This window comes from Schistocerca cancellata, chromosome 3, assembly GCF_023864275.1.
Source record: "Schistocerca cancellata isolate TAMUIC-IGC-003103 chromosome 3, iqSchCanc2.1, whole genome shotgun sequence".
Classification (NCBI taxonomy): Eukaryota; Metazoa; Arthropoda; class Insecta; order Orthoptera; family Acrididae; genus Schistocerca; species Schistocerca cancellata.
This window is the reverse complement of record NC_064628.1, coordinates 252,010,005-252,027,131: the sequence shown is the minus strand read 5'-3', so window position 1 is coordinate 252,027,131 and position 17,127 is coordinate 252,010,005. Positions and strand designations below refer to the sequence as shown.

The window sequence follows — 17,127 nt, the reverse complement described above, 5'->3', positions numbered from 1 at the left end:
TAAAACAGGTTAGTACAAAAGACATGATGTCACTGTGGATGGAAAGTTTAGGAACTAATCGCCGAAACAGGTGTAGTGAGGTAAACTGTTTTTTAGCATACTAGAGGGGAACCTATTGGTGAAAACAAGCGTATCGAGGGAAATGATGTTCATATTTCACTACAAATGGACTCAACGACGACGCTAAATATTTGGCCAACCAATAAGTAGATAATTTATGTTGCTCACAATTGATCTAAACGTCAATGCCGAAATATCCCGGATGCAGTCCTGGAAGAGGTTGGAGTATTCGATCACCCGCCGCGAAAACTTCGAGAAATGTATTTGCAACGACTACTTCTCATTAGCCACCATCTCATGGATTTTAATTGTGCAGGAAGTGTTCAGGGAGGTGTGCATCCAGTCAGTTGCGTTCAAGAACAAGGTATACAAATCTGGTAAAAATCGGTCCATCAACGGTTTACCCAAGACTGGGGGGATGCAGATGGCTTGTCATCTGTCTGGAGGTGGTCGCTACAGTCACAGCCCGGGGTAGAACATAGGAGAGCAAGGTAGGAGCGTGTTCGCCGATCGGAATCCAGAAGCAGAGAGAACGCACCGTGTCTGCCGCATCTCTTGGCCATCCGCATCCAGGACCCTTGCGGCTGCCATCAACACACCTATTGATTAAACTTTACGACCGATGCTTTTCCAGGGCTTTAGAAGCACGCCGATAGTATAGCGTGCTGGTGCCGTGGACGTGCTGTGAACGGACTTCGCACCTACCAGCTCAAGTAGAGCTGAAGCAATCGATAAACAAAACTTTAAAACGATTTTTTCCTCCAAACAGGTGACTGTTGTATACTAAACAATTAACAGCTAATGCTGTTAAGCTGAATTTTAGGGAAAAGTGACATCTGAAAATGGGAATGTTATTGGTAGCTCTCTGTTCAATTCAACATGCGCTGACGTGACAAAAATCGTGGGATAACGATACGCACATATACTATAGATGGCCGTAGTGTCGCATACGCGGCGTATAAAAGAGCAGTTCTTGGTGGAACTGTCATTTGTTCTCAGATGCTTCATGAGAAAACGTGTCGGACTTGATTATGGCTGCACGACAGGAATGAAGACTTTGAATGTGGAATGGTAGTTGGAGCTAGACATGGGACATTCCATTTCCGAAATAGTTGGGGAATTCAATATTCCAAGATTCACAGTGTCAAGACTGTGCTGAGAATACCAAATTTCAGGCATTACCTCTCACCACAGACAACGCAATGGCCGACGGCTTTTAGTTAACAACCGAGAGCAGCAGCGTTTGCGTAGAGTTGTCAGTGCTAACAGACCAGTAACACAGCGTGAAATAACGGCAGAAATCAATGTGGTACGTACGATGAACGTATCCGTTAGTACTGTGCGGCGAAATTTCGCGTTAATGGGCTATGGTAACGGATGACCGACTCTAGTGCCTTTGCTGACAGCACGACATCGCCTGCAGTTCCTCTCCTGGGCTCGAGACCATATCGGTTGGACACCAGACGACTGGAAAACCGTGGCCTCGTCAGATGAGTCCGGACTTCGGTCGGCAGAGCTCGAAGCCATGGATCCACGTTGTCAACAAGGCACTGTGCAAGCTGGTGGTGTCTCTACAGTGGTGTGGACTGTGGTTATGTGGAATGGACACCTTCCTCTGGTCCGAATGAACCGATTATTGACTGGAAACGATTACGTTCGGCTACTTGGAGACCATTTGCAGCGCTTCATGGATTAGGTGTTCCCAAACAATCGATTTTTTTATGGACGACAATCCGCCATGTCACAGTTCGCGATTGGACAGTTCGAGCGAATGGTTTGGCCAGTTCGTGCACAAAATCCTGCCCCGGCAATTATGGGGGTCTATAGAGGCAGCAAGGCTCAACATTTCTGCAAGGGACTTCCAATGATTTGTTGAGTCCATGCCACTTCGTGCTGATGCACTACTCCCGGTATCCCATGACTATGTGTTGTCTCAGTGTAACTGAGCTGTGGTAGATTTACTTTAAGCCTTAGGTTTACATTACGTTGTGCTTTGATTACATTACTCAATTCAAATTGGTTACATACTTCAATTACTCTCAAACAAAAACAAAATTACTTAATGCAAAGAGCAAACACAAGCAGAAACACAGACTTAATCAGAGAAGGACCACAGAAATAAACGCTCAGTTGCAGTAGTGTAATGTGCATAAACAGACCGCACAGAGGAAGCGAACTCTCAATTCAAAAATTATTACACAGAAGATTTACAAACTTAACTGAAAATGGAAGCTCGTGAAATTATTTCGACACTATATTCAACCTATGATTCTACTTGCAGAAGCTACAGGCCACTACTGAACGCAAACACCGGCCGCCTGACACCAGCTTTAGACGACAGTTTACACCAGTATGGGCATGATTTTCTAAAACACAAACGAAGTAAGCAATTACCACACATAAAACATTCCAATAAACAGCTGAGTTAATACGAAGCTTCCTTTAAAAGAAAACCACCAGATCTAGGGACTATATGCGACTTTTAAACAACAAATGAATATGTAATTAATATCACTTAAACTTGATAAAACGCACGGATTGTACAAACGTGGGTGGATTAGCAGGAGCTTAAAAATTTATCTATAAAACAAATGAAAACTTTAAACGAAGCCAGCGAGTACAGCAATTAAAATTAACGGCTCAGATCTAAAATTTTAAATAGTTGCTCTAACTGCCGCTTTGTTCCCAAATTAATTACTAGTAGGCACAGTTGTGAATTAAATGAGCCATAATATGCTTAAAATTAACAACAGACAAAGCTGCACGCGGTCTCGCACTGCTACTTGCCGATTGTAAAAGGATTTTTTTTTTTCCAAAATCAGTAACGTTGCACAAGCAGCACGACAGGGTGTCATAAGATTACACGGAAGCGAGTTCCTAGCAGTGCATTACAACTAAAGCGTTACACGGACAATGTTCAAGGAGAGCATCATTTTCAACCACTTATCTCACAGCGAGGGCAAGAGACACACAAAGCTGTCGATACTCTCAGTTTTCAGAATGCAGCACTATAGCCTCCACAAATAGGTCCTCTGAGCCAGTTACTTATCCAGAATGAACACTCGATCCTGAAGAAAACATTTAGCAGTCGCCTCCATTTATACAAACTGAATCCACCGAACTCCGCACACCGCAGCCATACCAGTCGGCTCCATCATAAACTCGAACGAAAGCATTCAAGACTAAGTAACGCTTTAGCTAAGGCACAAGGCGGAGCTCGCCGACAGACACACTCCCACTCGGCCGCGTACGAACTTTTGTCGATGCCACGATTCGCCCGCCTTTCTAGGGGCAGTGATACCATGCATCCACGAGGTGGGAGCAAATCTTTGGGATCGACTGCGGACCGGCTCAGTAATTAAAGACATATATCTCAGCCGTGAAGTTTTGATGAACCTAAACTAACAGGCATATCAAAAATTAAATTACACGACTACCTTCCAGTAATTATTACTGATTAAATAATACAAATATTTAAGCAGAGCTCTCGGTACTTCATGTGCTATAAAAATCTAGAGTGGTTCTTCTGAAAAAGACACAGTCAATTTCCGACCCTACACTTCCCCTCTTCAGAGTGTGAGCTCCATCACTAATGAGCTCGACTTTGTCGGAACGTAAAACCCTCGTCTCCCTGTCTGTAGCCTCCAATTTGTGACGCTACCCCGACTCCGCAGAGGCTTAAACTACAGCCACGCTGGTGGTATGGGTGCGGCCGAAACTGGCGCAGGGCTCGCCAGGTGGCCCTGCTGCAGAGCTAAGGGCCCCAGGTCTCGGGGGAGACGCCCTACCCTGCCCTGTTGTTCGTAACGAGCGCCGACGCCCCGCGCTAACTCAAACCGTACACTCTGGCCCGCTCGTTCCGGATACTTGCCGACCATCCTGTCTCTCATTCAAGCGAGCAGTTTCTTTCTTCGCAAAGCATACACTGCCAAACATTAAAACTGCAACACCCAGAATCTGGCAAAAAAAAAAAAAAATCGTGATAGTGTAGGAAAGACCACTGTTAGTTGGCATAAGGGACTAGTTTGCGCACAACTCGATCCCTGCCACCGTGGAGCTAGATTGCTGTCATCGTACTAGCGGGAAGTGGTTGTAAAGATGCACCACCAACTGTAACCAGTCTGCTAACAAACGTAACGAAGGAAGGACCGCTCTTTCATCATTTTATGATCGTAATTTTTTTTCCTTCTGCTGAACCTGCAGATCGAATTAAGAGTGGTTTAACTTTGGTTGCATGAATAAACCATAATCATTTCTTTCTGATGTATACTATTGTGTGGTACCCATTTTGTTTTTGATATCCCTTTGGGACTAGTTGGCATAATTAGGCATGGGGTCAACTAGCACAGCTATATTATCGGGGCAGACCGACAGGGAACGTCCCGCAATCTCAAGAGCCTCTTGAATATCCTGAAAACAATTAAGGCTGCCTGCGCGTGAACAGGTAACATTTCCATCACACAATTTCACAGTGCATTAGTCTTCATCTACTGCATAACACTTAGGACCGCCAACACTGAATGGCTTTATGTTAAGTAGTAGTACAGGTTATATTTGTCTAAACTAGTTTAATGACTTCAACAATTGATTTACGTGTTGAATTTTGAAGCCGCGTTTAGTTTACGGTATCTCATCTGGGACATCAGGCACGTAATATCATTCAAACTATGTCAGTCCTTTCCGAAATCATAGCATTATTTTACGCTTCGCATTTTATAATTCCAAACATGTCTGAGGAATTTAAGAATCTGTTTCTCACTTAATCATTATTTTCTTTACCAATAATTGATAATAATGATGTGTAGTGTACTCCAAACTATATAAAAGAAATCATAACATAATTCTGTGGACAGTGAGAGAAGCTTGATAAATTGTGAGAGACATTGGACGCATGATGTCCCAGATAATGGTACTACCGAAAAGTAAATAGGTCTTCAAAATTCGTCGCGCAAAGAAATTGTTGCAGAAATTAAACTATTATAGATAAATACATACAATTTAAACTCCTGCTTAACCTAATGTCATTCGGAGTTAGCACAAAAGAGGTGATATAGCTTAATAGTTCACTCTGAAAGGATGGAACCAAAATGCTACCGGTTCGTGTGTAGGCTCCCTTAAATAACTTTGTTTTTGCTAAGTACCCCAGTACCCTGCGAAGCCTATCGAAACCGACGGCAATGACGTTCACGTGTCTACCACATTCAGAAACGGGAAAACCCCTACATGCCCAGACGAAGACGATTCGATTTGGTACGACCAAAGTAAATTGTGCGGAAATTGAATCCAGCTGTTCAAATAAACGAGCGCCAGACTCCTACATTAGTTGTTTAACTTAAAAATGGAACGAGTTCAATTTCCTTTGAGAACTCATTGTTTGTTCATACAGGTAAGTTCATACTGGTGTTTACACACGTAGGCAGAGTTTAATTTTGTTCAAAGCATTTTCCCTTGCGATGTATTCTTTTTTAGTTTGAAGAATTTATTCTTTGAGACGGAATTTGTCCTAAGTTTTGAGAAAATAAAATGCTTTTGCTGTTGTCTGCCCCGGCATTCGTCTCCATACCAGTTTGTGCCAACTCACCCCTATGAGTATGCCAACTAATCTGCACACGATGTTAGTTGGCACAGTTGCAATGTTTTATGAAAAATTTTTTTGAGCTTACCCAAATACGTATTCAATTAATGGGTCCTACTTTTTTTTTTTTTTTTTTTTTTTTGCCGAGAAGAGAAGCTATCCGCCATATTCTCCTAAATGACAGTAAATAGTTGCTCAAAAAACAGACAAATCAAAAACCAAAATCTATGCCAACCAGCTACGTTGTCCCTGAATGATTAACATTTCAGTGCAGCCGTATAATGTAGATCAGACCAATGCCAAGTATACAGTGTGTAATGGATATAAGTGCAGTTACTTCTGTTGGCGGCTGAGGGCGGTGTACTGAACATTATATCACTATCTACGTAATTTGCAGACTAATAATTACAACCGTTAAAAGTCGTGTGTTTTTGGGTTGGTTGGTATCTGCAAGTAGATGTGGCAAGAGCAAGCCAATAATTGTTATATTCCCGTGGGCAACAGGTCAGGTGTTGAAGTATCGACGCGTGGACGCAAAACTGTGACTCTGTACTGATAGGCATAGTCCACTTAGTGCTGCAGTACGACCATGTAGAAAACATCAGGTAGTAAACATTGTGACGCGTTTATAGGAAGACAGTGGTTCAAATGGCTCTAAGCACTATGGGACTTAGCATCTGAGGTCATCAGTCCCCTAGATTTAGATCTACTTAAACCTAAAAAACCTAAGGACATCACACACATCCATGCCCGAGGCAGGCTTCGAACTTGCGACCGTAGCAACAGCGCGGTTCCGGACTGAAGCACCTAGAACCGCTCGGCCACAGCGGCCGGCTTGGGAAGACAATAACCAACACACTGATGTGTGTACTTAATGGAGGAAACACGCATAAAAATATCCTCACGCATACCCGTTACAACCTGTTTAAGCTGTATACAAGGATTACACGGCGGTTATCACATTTCAGTGTTGGTTATTTGTAAGAAAATCGCGTTATATCTCGTGCAGGAAAAGGCATCTGCTGGCACGTATCGGAATTCGATAGTGGCAGAACAACTGCTTGTAGAGAGTGCAGTTTATCGTTCGGCGTGTTGGTCAGGATATCATGACTGCCATACGAATATAGAAGACGTGGCATTTGGAGGACCCTACTCAGTGTCATGCAAGTTCTCAGCGGCTCCATGTCATTAGCGCCCAGAGGATAGACACACCGTTCGCTCGACAGTGTGAGATCATACAGCCACATTCCGTACTGTAAGATAGGGAATGAGCACAGGCAGTATGAAGACGTCTGGACAATAACGTACCACTATGGTCACCGTTCTGCTTCCTTTAACGTGGCCATATGAAGATATGTGGCGACAGTGGTGCTCGCGACAGAACTATAAGCATTATTTCCATTTATGGTTTGCCGGCCGTGGTGGCCGAGCGGTTCTAGGTGCTTCAGTCCGGAGCTGCGCGACTGCTACGGTCGCAGGTTCGAATCCTGCCTCGGGCATGGATGTGTGTTATGTCCTAAGGTTAGTTAGGTTTAAGTAGTTCTAAGTTCTAGGGGACTGATGACCTCAGATGTTAAGTCCCCTAGTGCTCAGAGTCATTTGAACCATTTATCGTTTTAAGGATCCTTCAGTGGAACGCTTTGTCATCGACAGCTGAAAGGCAAAAGAACTTTACACACAAAATAGTCCGTCTAGTCACATTAATGGGACCACTGTTTCTGTTCGACGTCAACTTGCAATAACTACTCACAGACGGCAGGCAGTAGGACCAGGAGTGGCGGGTATGTAAAGCATGTCGGGGGACGCGGAAAACAGTGCAGTTGTTGTAATGCGGAAACGGAGCGATTTATCTGACGTCCAAAGGGGCAAAATTATTGCCTTTCGAGCCAACAGTGGAAGCATTTCCAAAATGGCTAACACTGTAAACTGCTCATGTGCCGCCATGGTTATAGTGTACCGTGGATGGCGAAATGGCGCCATCCGAAAACAGTGCCGAGTCAACTGTGTGCACCGGGAGCCATACATGACAGGGGTGAACGATGGCATTGGAGATGTGTACGGCCAGTAGTGTTTCCTCAACAACCGTTCAGCGAATGTTGCTGTGTGTGGGGTAGAATGCTACACAGGTAGACTGTTCGTAAGAAAGAGTTATTTCCATTTAATACGTAATAATTGGGGCAATTGCCTGGCACGACGGACATCGACAATCAGGATAGACGTCCCTCTACCACCGTACCGTTTTGATGGCATTTCTTGGACATTCACCTTATAAAAGTAGCATGTCTAACTTCTCATTGGTGTAAATGTCTGCATGCTAAGTATCTTGAAGCAAGGATAACCTGAAGATGGACGAGACGCTTACTGCAAGTTCCAGTGCGGACAAGTAAACAGTCGAAAGGATTTATACGTAGAACCAAGTAGCTGGGCATGGGCGTGTTTACGAAGTAGTAGCCGATTCCGACCGACCTGTCTTTCAACTCTAATATATTTCTCGGATTATTTTGAGAGAAGTTTCAGCGTTAAAATCAACAAACATTATATGAGTGTAATCGTCTTTTCAAGCGCTTTCGGACGCCGTTAAAAAGTACGTTATTCCCCCTTTTTTTAAAAAATCATACTTGCTTGAATATCTCACTCGATACAAGAGTTAAGACTCTTTCTTACACACAGGAGGACGTTCTCCTTTGAATACTATCATCTGCCGAAAACCTCGTTTCCATATGTGGGACCGTTCTCAAAATAAAATGTATGTTAAGTCTTACGTGACTCATCCTGTATATATAATTTGGCATCCTTTGAGAGTTAAATCACCTTATCTCACAGTCAGTATTCTGGTTTTAGTTCTATGTTCCTATGGTGAGGCAATCTCCATCTCAATATTTGACAAGTAACTTTATATCGACCGCTGAATCCGGCGGCATCTATATTACTAAATAGTTAACCAGGTGTATAGTCTCAGTTGCAAGTTGCCTAAATAAAAGGTTCCAGGACAACAAATATTTCATTTCCAATATTTCGTATAATTTTTGACAGTTTAAAAAAATTGAAATGTTGTCATAATCTACTGATTAAGACCTATAACCTTAAATATTTAATACAATAAATCAGGCATTAAAATTAGGAATAATGTATACGTCGTGAGGCAGTGTAACTTGCGGCGCGCAAATTACCCTTGCTGTTTTGATCCAGTATTTGAGAATGAGAGCAAACAAAATCAGATGTGTGTGAAATCTTATGGGACTTAACTGCTAAGGTCATCAGTCCCTAAGCTTACACAGTACTTACCCTAAATTATCCTACGGACAGACACACACACCCATGCTCGAGGGAGGACTCGAACCTCCGCCGGGACCAGCCGCACAGTCCATGACTGCAGCGCCTTAGACCGCTCGGCTGATCCCGTTCGGCTGAGAGCAAATATTTTCGAAACTTATTCTCACTGACATTCCGCCACAAAATAATGAAAAAAAGTTTATTGCTTGCTACATTTTCGCTATTCATGCAGTAAAGCTTCAGCATCAGGAATGACGTCTTAATTTATTACCTCTTTACTACTAAGTCTACTCACATCACATTTTGCAGACAGCGTCGAAATACACCACTGAGTGTATCTGCAAAATAATATCGTTGTACGACACATAGTTCAAAATATACGTAGTCAAAACGTCCAAATCTGCGAAAAATTAGCCTTCATTAAAAAAAAGTGTGTTCCATTCTTTAGAAAATACGGAGTTAGTGACAAGAAAGCTGAAACTATGTGTCACTGTTTGTGCTGAATTTTGAAGGGGTGGCATAGTGTGCAGGTTACTTTACCGCTGCTTTTATGCGTAATGTGTTGCTCCTGATACGATTCAGGCACGACAATGGAGAACGGTTAACTACGGTCTAGATTTTTCACGTGAGTGGGTTTAGACACGAGTTCGGAGCTATGAGCAGCGATAAGAGCCTTGCAGTTGAACCAATACCAGCCGCTAGGTGGGAGCAACCAGCCCAGCCCAGGCGAGCAGGGTCGTCCGCGGCCCCCCTCGGCCATAACGATCGCGTGCACGCTGGCCGTAACCAGAGCGCGAGGCACGGCTCTCGCCCGGTGGTCCTGCAGCAGGGTGCTGGACCACACACGGCCGCGGCCACTAACTGCAGGGCTTCCCACTTATTCACAGTCAAAGTTATGCACGCGGTGCAGGATCCTAGACCGAGTATTTCGAGAGGAAGAGCAAGCGGTAGGGAACGAACGTTTCGCAACCTGCGAGCTCTTCAGTGAGCACTATTTGTCAGGCACATGTCTGTAAAACTGATTACGTTTGTGCTTCGACTTTATATATTATTTTTGTAGGTAACGCAGCCAATGCGTGATGTGTCCGTGGTGCATTTTCCGATGTGTCTCTGTTGTCTCTATCTGTATAGGCAAAATAATGTGAACACCTGTACTTATTTGGGAAGTTGCGCTCCCATTTGCCTGTAATAAAGCTGCTATTCTTCTTGGAATACTGGCACATAATGATTGTATGGTCTCCAGTCTTCGATCAGAACCTCTTCTAAATCCTGTCGTGACGAGGCAGGCGGAAATATGCTCTCCGCTACAATACCGCCAGCAAGGATTCGATAATGTTCAAGTCCGGGGACTGTGCTGGCCAGAGAAGACGCTGCAGTTCAGTTGCTTACTTCTCATTTCACGACAATACTGTCCTGGCTGTGCTAATGGATGCATTATCGTCCTGAAATATGACATCGTTGTTGGGGAACAACATTTGAATCATGGGGTGCATCTGATCACTTCAAATTTTCACATAATCGTTGGCTGTAACACGGCCTTCGAGAGTAATGATGGGGCAAGCAGAATACCATGATATGGCTGCCCGCACCATCATACTTCCACCTCCTGCTTAACCGCTGGAATCAAGCAGTCAGGTTTGTAGGCTTCTTTTGGTGTTCTCCAGACGTAAACACGGCCCGATGTTGGAAATAACGAAAACGATGACTCGTCGGACCATTTGAAGTGTTTCCACTTATCAGCCATCCAGGATTTATGCTCGTGGCATCACTTTTTACGCTTGCTGTCGTGACCGATGGTTTCGGTATAGCAGCTCGTCCATGAAAATTTGCTTTATCGACTTCTCAGGGAACAGTGTCGATAGATAAGTGGTTTCAAAGATGGCTATTGAGCTTTGGAGTGACTGTAGCCGCCGTAGTTTTGTCTTGTTTTGACAGAATTCGTGTTAGCGTACCACTATCTCTGTCATTTAGTTTCGATTTGGGCCCACTATTACGTTTACACGATGATGTCTTTCCATGTTTCTTGTAGACTGTCATGACTGTAGAAACAGTTGCTCTTGAAGCATTCAGTAAAGTGGCTGTGTTGGTCACTCATGCTCCAGCTAATGGGGCCCCACAATCTGCCCTCTTTGGAACTGTGTTAGGTCTTTCATTGCACGTCGACTTCGGCCTCTGACTGCAAATAAGTGTGCACTACTCGTACTCAACCTGCACTGATGCATAGTCCGTACTGAAGAGGCACAGTCCATCGCGAAAAGTGTCTTAGCTGAATTGTTGACCATCAAACACAACCATCCCATTACTGCCACTGTTCACATTATTTTGCCTGTCCCCTGTACGTTCATCTTAAGGTTTGTGTTGAAGAGGATTTTGGTACCACGATCATCCTCCCCTCTTCCACCCCCGTTTCCTGTTGCGTTGAGCAAAAATGTGCGTGATAACAGCGTCTGCCGGTGAGCTCCGAGTACTCTGATTTTCCCGTCGTGTTCATTTCGTGAGATTTATTGGGCAGCAAATCATGTAAGTTTCCATTTGAGGGCGTTGCTGCAGATTATTTACAACGTAGTGCGACTCTGATGCATCTACATAAGTGTCGACATGTGGACAAGAATTAGTGTAGCCTTCGCATGTTTCCGTCGTGGATTCGGTGAATGACAATACGTCAACTATGGCAACGTTGTTAGCAAATGGGTCCAAATAAGACCAACGTGCTGTTGTTATTGTTTTCTTGGCTGCCGAAGGACAAACATCGGTAGACGTTCACCGGAGAATGAATGACGTGTATGGGGTAGCACGTCTCGAAAACCAGCGTTGTAGAATGGTGCCCCAAGTTACGTGCTGGTCGCGTTTCGACACGAAACGCCTGTCGACCTCTAAGGCCGGCCTCATCCACTACGCCAACTCAAGTTGGAGAGACACGAGCACCCGCCGTATAGTGTTGATCTCTTCTCACGCGAATATCACGCCTTCGGTCCCTTAAAAAAGGCGTTGATTCCGTCGGACGAGAGTGTGCGGCAGGCAGTTACGGACCTCTTCACGCAGCAGGCCACGGTGCTCTATGAGACGTGTATACTCAACATGTTGCATCGGTTGGATGATTGCTTCAATGCTCACGGCAATTCTGCCTCTTTGGCATACCGATTCTGGACTGTACGACTTTCGAACGGAGATTTGTTCATCGCTATTTGGATGTTGGACGGCACTTTCTCGTAATGTTAACAGGGAGTAAACGTCTCCATGATGCACAGCCTCTGGCTATTGGAGTTGATGAGCATCTCCGTTGCACTGTCGCGCTTATCAAACGAACCAACGAAGAATCACGCACCTTTTCTTTGGATTTCGCCTCTGTCAAGCGTGCCTGGTAAGAGTTCAGGTTGACAAGCAACTCAGTGAGAGTCGAAATCCCAGTAGAACATGGAGAAGACCTGGTTGGTTAGGTCTTACCTGTATGTATTACTGTGCGACAAACTTCAGGAATCGAACTAAGCAAGAAGTTTTCTGTTACCAGACATTATTTATGTATTTCCGTAACGGGTTTCGGAAGTTTAAATCTCAATCATCAGGTGTACTTCTATGGATTAACATGGCATGTACGTGTTGTGTTATGGGGTAACCTGTGGCACTGCCTAGTAGAGAAAAAATAAACTTACTATTTCAGTAGGTGGCTCACAGTTTTGTGGAGGTCTTTAATTGAAAGGATGAAAGAAAATATGAAAGTGAAAGTAAAACAAAAATAAAATTAACGTGATGTAGACTAGCGAAGATGCTGCGGTAATACCAGCAGAGCATATACACAGAAAAAGAACTGAGATAGAAAGATTAACCGACAGAATTGTCGTTACATAAATTTACAGCTGATAGCGTCTTGCGATAATTAGGATATTAATGGCTCCACTGGTCACACGCCCTTTTTCTATCGTTTTACACCATACACACCATTACTCTTTGTAAGCACTGAAGTCGGCAAAGAGGTGTCTGTAATATAATAAGTGCAACGAACATGCAGAAAGAGAAAACACAATTTCTGAGGACTTCTCAAAGCACTGTCGAAATATTTAGTTGCGCAGATGAATAGAAATGTAAGTTTTAATATCTTCAGAAGTCAGAGATTCCTTTCTGTCAAGATTACGTAGCTTAGTACTCCGTACACATTTAAATAATCACGATGACAAGTTAGATAAATTACGCGCAATCATGATGGCAAAGTTCCTGATCAATAGCCTTTGCGTCAATGTTCTGCTTTAAATTACATACCTCTCCGAAGTGTTTCATGAAGTGAGAGCATATGACACTGTTGATGGTGATTTGTCCGTCGGATGGGGGCGTTAAGTTCGGCGGCCCCCATGTTATTCAAGAGGAGTAGGCTGTGCGCTGGAAACGGGTTTCAACAACTCCCTTACATCTTCATCATCATCATACAACACAACACAAAGAAACTACACTACACAGAATGAGATTTTCACTCTGCAGCGGAGTGTGCACTGATATGAAAGTTCCTGGCAGATTAAAACTGTGTGCCGGACCGAGACTCGAACTCGGGTCTTTGCCTTTCGCAGGAAAGTGCTCTACCATCTGAGCTACCCAAGCACGACTCACACCCCCTCCTCTCAGCCCCACTTCTGCCAGTACTTCGTCTCCTACCTTCTAAACTTCACAGAAGCTCTCCTGCGAACCTTGCAGAACTAGCCCTCCAGGAAAAAAGGATCTGCCAGGAAGTTTCATATCAGCGCACACGCTGCTGCAGATTGAAAATCTCATCCTGGAAACATCCCCCAGGCTGCAGGTAAGCCATGTCTCCGTAATATCCTTTCTTCCAGGAGTGCTAGTTCTGCAAGGTTCACAGGAGAGCTTCTGTGAGGTTTGGAAGGTAGGAGACGAGGTACTGGCAGAAGTGGGGCTGCGAGGACGGGGCGTGAATCGTGCTTGGGTAGCTCAGATGGTAGAGCACTTGCCCGCGAAAGGCAAAGGTCCCGAGTTCGAATCTCGGTCCGGCACACAGTTTTAATCTGCCAGGAAGTTTCTTACACTATACGCGTTCCCATTACACTCGACACTCTACAAAAACACATACGACACAATTCTGACATGTCCACAAGGAATGTGGCTCCACGTTCGCGGAAGGAGAATGAATTTTGCCACAGGCGGCTGGACCTACACCGTGGGCTATCCCAGCCAACAATGGCATTTGAAGACAGCAGGAATATTTGAGAGAGCGAGGCAAAATTTTGTGCACCACTGCAACGCGTGTATTGACTGACACTGGCGGGTGTCACTTGTATGTAGCACACCTACCTCCTCAGCTACGTGCGTGGAAAACCTAAAAACAATTATCAAAGTGTCCGTTATAGCAGGCTAACGGTCGTTAGTGCGCAACATGGGTTCGATCCGGGTGTAACTCATCTCCTTGACTAGCAAGCTGGCATTCAACGCGCAACGCACTACGTGCTCTCCACCGCGCTGCTGATCGCCCAGAAGCGATCCAAACGATTTAGTTTGTTAGTACGGTACAGCACCCTCTAGCAGCAGTTGTCGTGTACAGCCAGAGTTCGCGAACTACCTGCGGGTTCTCGAAAGGGAAAAGCGTAAACTACGATAGTATGGTGGAACGTAATGTCTTCGAATATTTTATGTGAAAAATTTTAAAGATTTTAAATAAAACAAACTTTATTGGCTTTCTACATCTTTATTCTTCGTGTCTACCTATTTATTTCTCATCATAGTCACCCTTACGACAAACACATTCCTCCCAACGAGAGACCAGTTTGTTGATACAGCCAGTTTGTTGATACTGTCACTATAGAAAGCGTGATTTTGTTGACAGAGCCGCGACCTCACCTCTGCTTGCAGTAGTTCATCAGTATCAAAGTGAAGTCCTCGAAAGCGTTCTTTAAGTTTTGGAAAGAGATGAAAATGGATGGGGTCAAGTCGGGACTGTATGGAGAATGATCGATGACAGTGAACCAAAGGCGTCTGATTGTTGCAGATCCCGCATCACTCGAGTGTGGTCTGCCGTTTTCAGGCTGAAGAATAGTCTGCTCCATACGTGGACGAACTCTTCGAATTCGAAACACTATTATACAGCACGCTGTTTTTTACGCACCGAAATAGTTGGGTTACACAACCGCCATGTTACACGCTACAATTCGGAGCCTTCTAACGCAGAGGACTTTGTAGATATGAAGAAGAAATGTTTAGAATGTTAATAACGTTTCTTAATAATATTTGTTTCGTTCAAAAAGCTTTTACAGTTCTGAGACAGAAAATTCGGAGGCATTACTTTTCAGTACGCCCTCGTAGCTTTTCACTTTGCCGTCCACCCCCATAGCTGAGTGCTCAATGCGACAGAATGCCAGACGAAGAGCCCGGTTTCGATTCCTGGTGGAGCTGGGTAACTTTACCGCTCGGCGACTTCATTTCACACCAGTCGACTCGCAAGACGCCAAAGTGACGTTAACCAAAAAGATTTGCACCAGGCGAAGTCTACCCGATGGGAGGCCCTAGGCACACGCATATTTCATTTCATTTCACTTTGTCAAAGACATGTGTTAGCGCCTCTATGTGACAGTTGTTATGATATCATTTGTCGTTGTGGATGAAAGGTTCTTCTTCAAATGCACCTGTCAATACACCAAGTTCTTCCTACGTCCAAACAGCCATGATGCCTCTGTAATGAGGGCCATCCTTTATGCGACGTTGGTGTTACTGATACACATTCAACTGTGCTTTAGAATATCTGCCACTCTTGATATTGCTCTGCACATTCGGAAAGATTACACAATGTGTGTTTTCCATGCTTTGACGTCAGAGACTCGTTACGTTGCACGATGTCGTGCTATTCATGGCCCATAAGAGTCCGACATTAAGATATACAAGCAGCTCACTTGGTAACTCTGTAGCATTAGAGAGAAACTATTTTCAATAGTTCCCTAAATTTATTGCTGCTAGCCGTAAAACTTTTAATAGATCATATTGCTCTGGTAGCAAAATTAAGTATGTGCATCATCCAGGTAAACCGGCGTCTACTCTACGTCTGAACTCTCTAACAGCAGAAACAAGAGCATCCTTCTGTTTGTTTGCCAGTCACCTGCTTCCACCTACACTATTACTGCCGAAATTGAAGTAAGCAGAGACATAATGGCAAAAGTATGTTTCTCTGAGCGATGGAAAAAAATGTAAATTAAAAAAAAGTAATTAGCATATCAATCGCTGAACTAAAGGAAAGGCTTCTGTCCGGAAATAGCAAGCTGATATTGTACTTCTGCTAAGAGTTTCATTTAAACCTTTTTCGTAAATGCAGTTTGTCAGTAAGAAACAAAACATTAATATCCGAGTGTTAGTTCCTTAACTTAAATTTTCAGTTTTCCACCTCATTTTGAGTCTAAAGCTCAGGTGCCTCCTTTGCAGTAACATCACCAGCCGAGTACGTCTCTTTCTGCTGGTGAGGCGCTATAGTTTAATCTCCTATCCTCACTGACACGTCTGCGACTCCTCGTTAGTCAGTTGTTAAGACACTGTTCAGGAGGAAAAGCGCTGAGATTCCTGCCCGCTCATCCAGATTCAGCCAGAATACTGGGCAGATCGTTAAACTGTTACACTGCTTACTTCCTTACTATGTGGATTTCCAGATAAATACGGTTACTGATAGAGTTGATCAGTTGTAAGATTTCGTAAGAGTGATCCAAATCAGCCTGTCCATGGAAATTCTGTGCATATTAAAAGTGTCGGACTGGGACTCTAATCCGGAACCTTGGTTTCGTGGGCAATGTTGTTAGCGACCGAAACATGTCTAGTCACGATTTACGCCCCACTCTCACAGCTTTATTTCTGATAGTACCTCTCTAAAACTTTCTCAACTTTCCCGACGTACTCCCGACAACCTTGCAAGACTAGCACTAACGGAAGAATTGTGACTATTATTTTTCAGACACATTTTTCCAAGATACTTCGAAGTTTGGAAGGCTGGTGATAAGCTACTGGTGGAAGTAAAACCATGAGCGTGGGTTGTGAATCCTGCTTGGATGGTTCAGTCGGTAGGGCCCCTCCCCGCGTAAGGCAAAGGTCCTTGTCCGGCACACAGTTTTAATCTCCCACGACGTTACGAATCAACATACACTCCGGTACAGAGTGAAAATTCATTCCGGATACTGAATTTTGTCCGTTATCATACTTCAATACTTAAAGGTTAATTTTTATGGTGTAATATTGCTGTTTGTGACTAA

General features: G+C 44.0%; 1 protein-coding gene across 1 annotated transcript in view; it reads left to right on the top strand.

Annotated features, from left to right (window-relative positions):
- LOC126174894 (tetraspanin-9) overlaps window positions 1–17,127 on the top strand; it is a 530,893-nt gene that overhangs the window by 373,239 nt on the left and 140,527 nt on the right. The gene's annotated exons all lie outside the window — the stretch shown is intronic.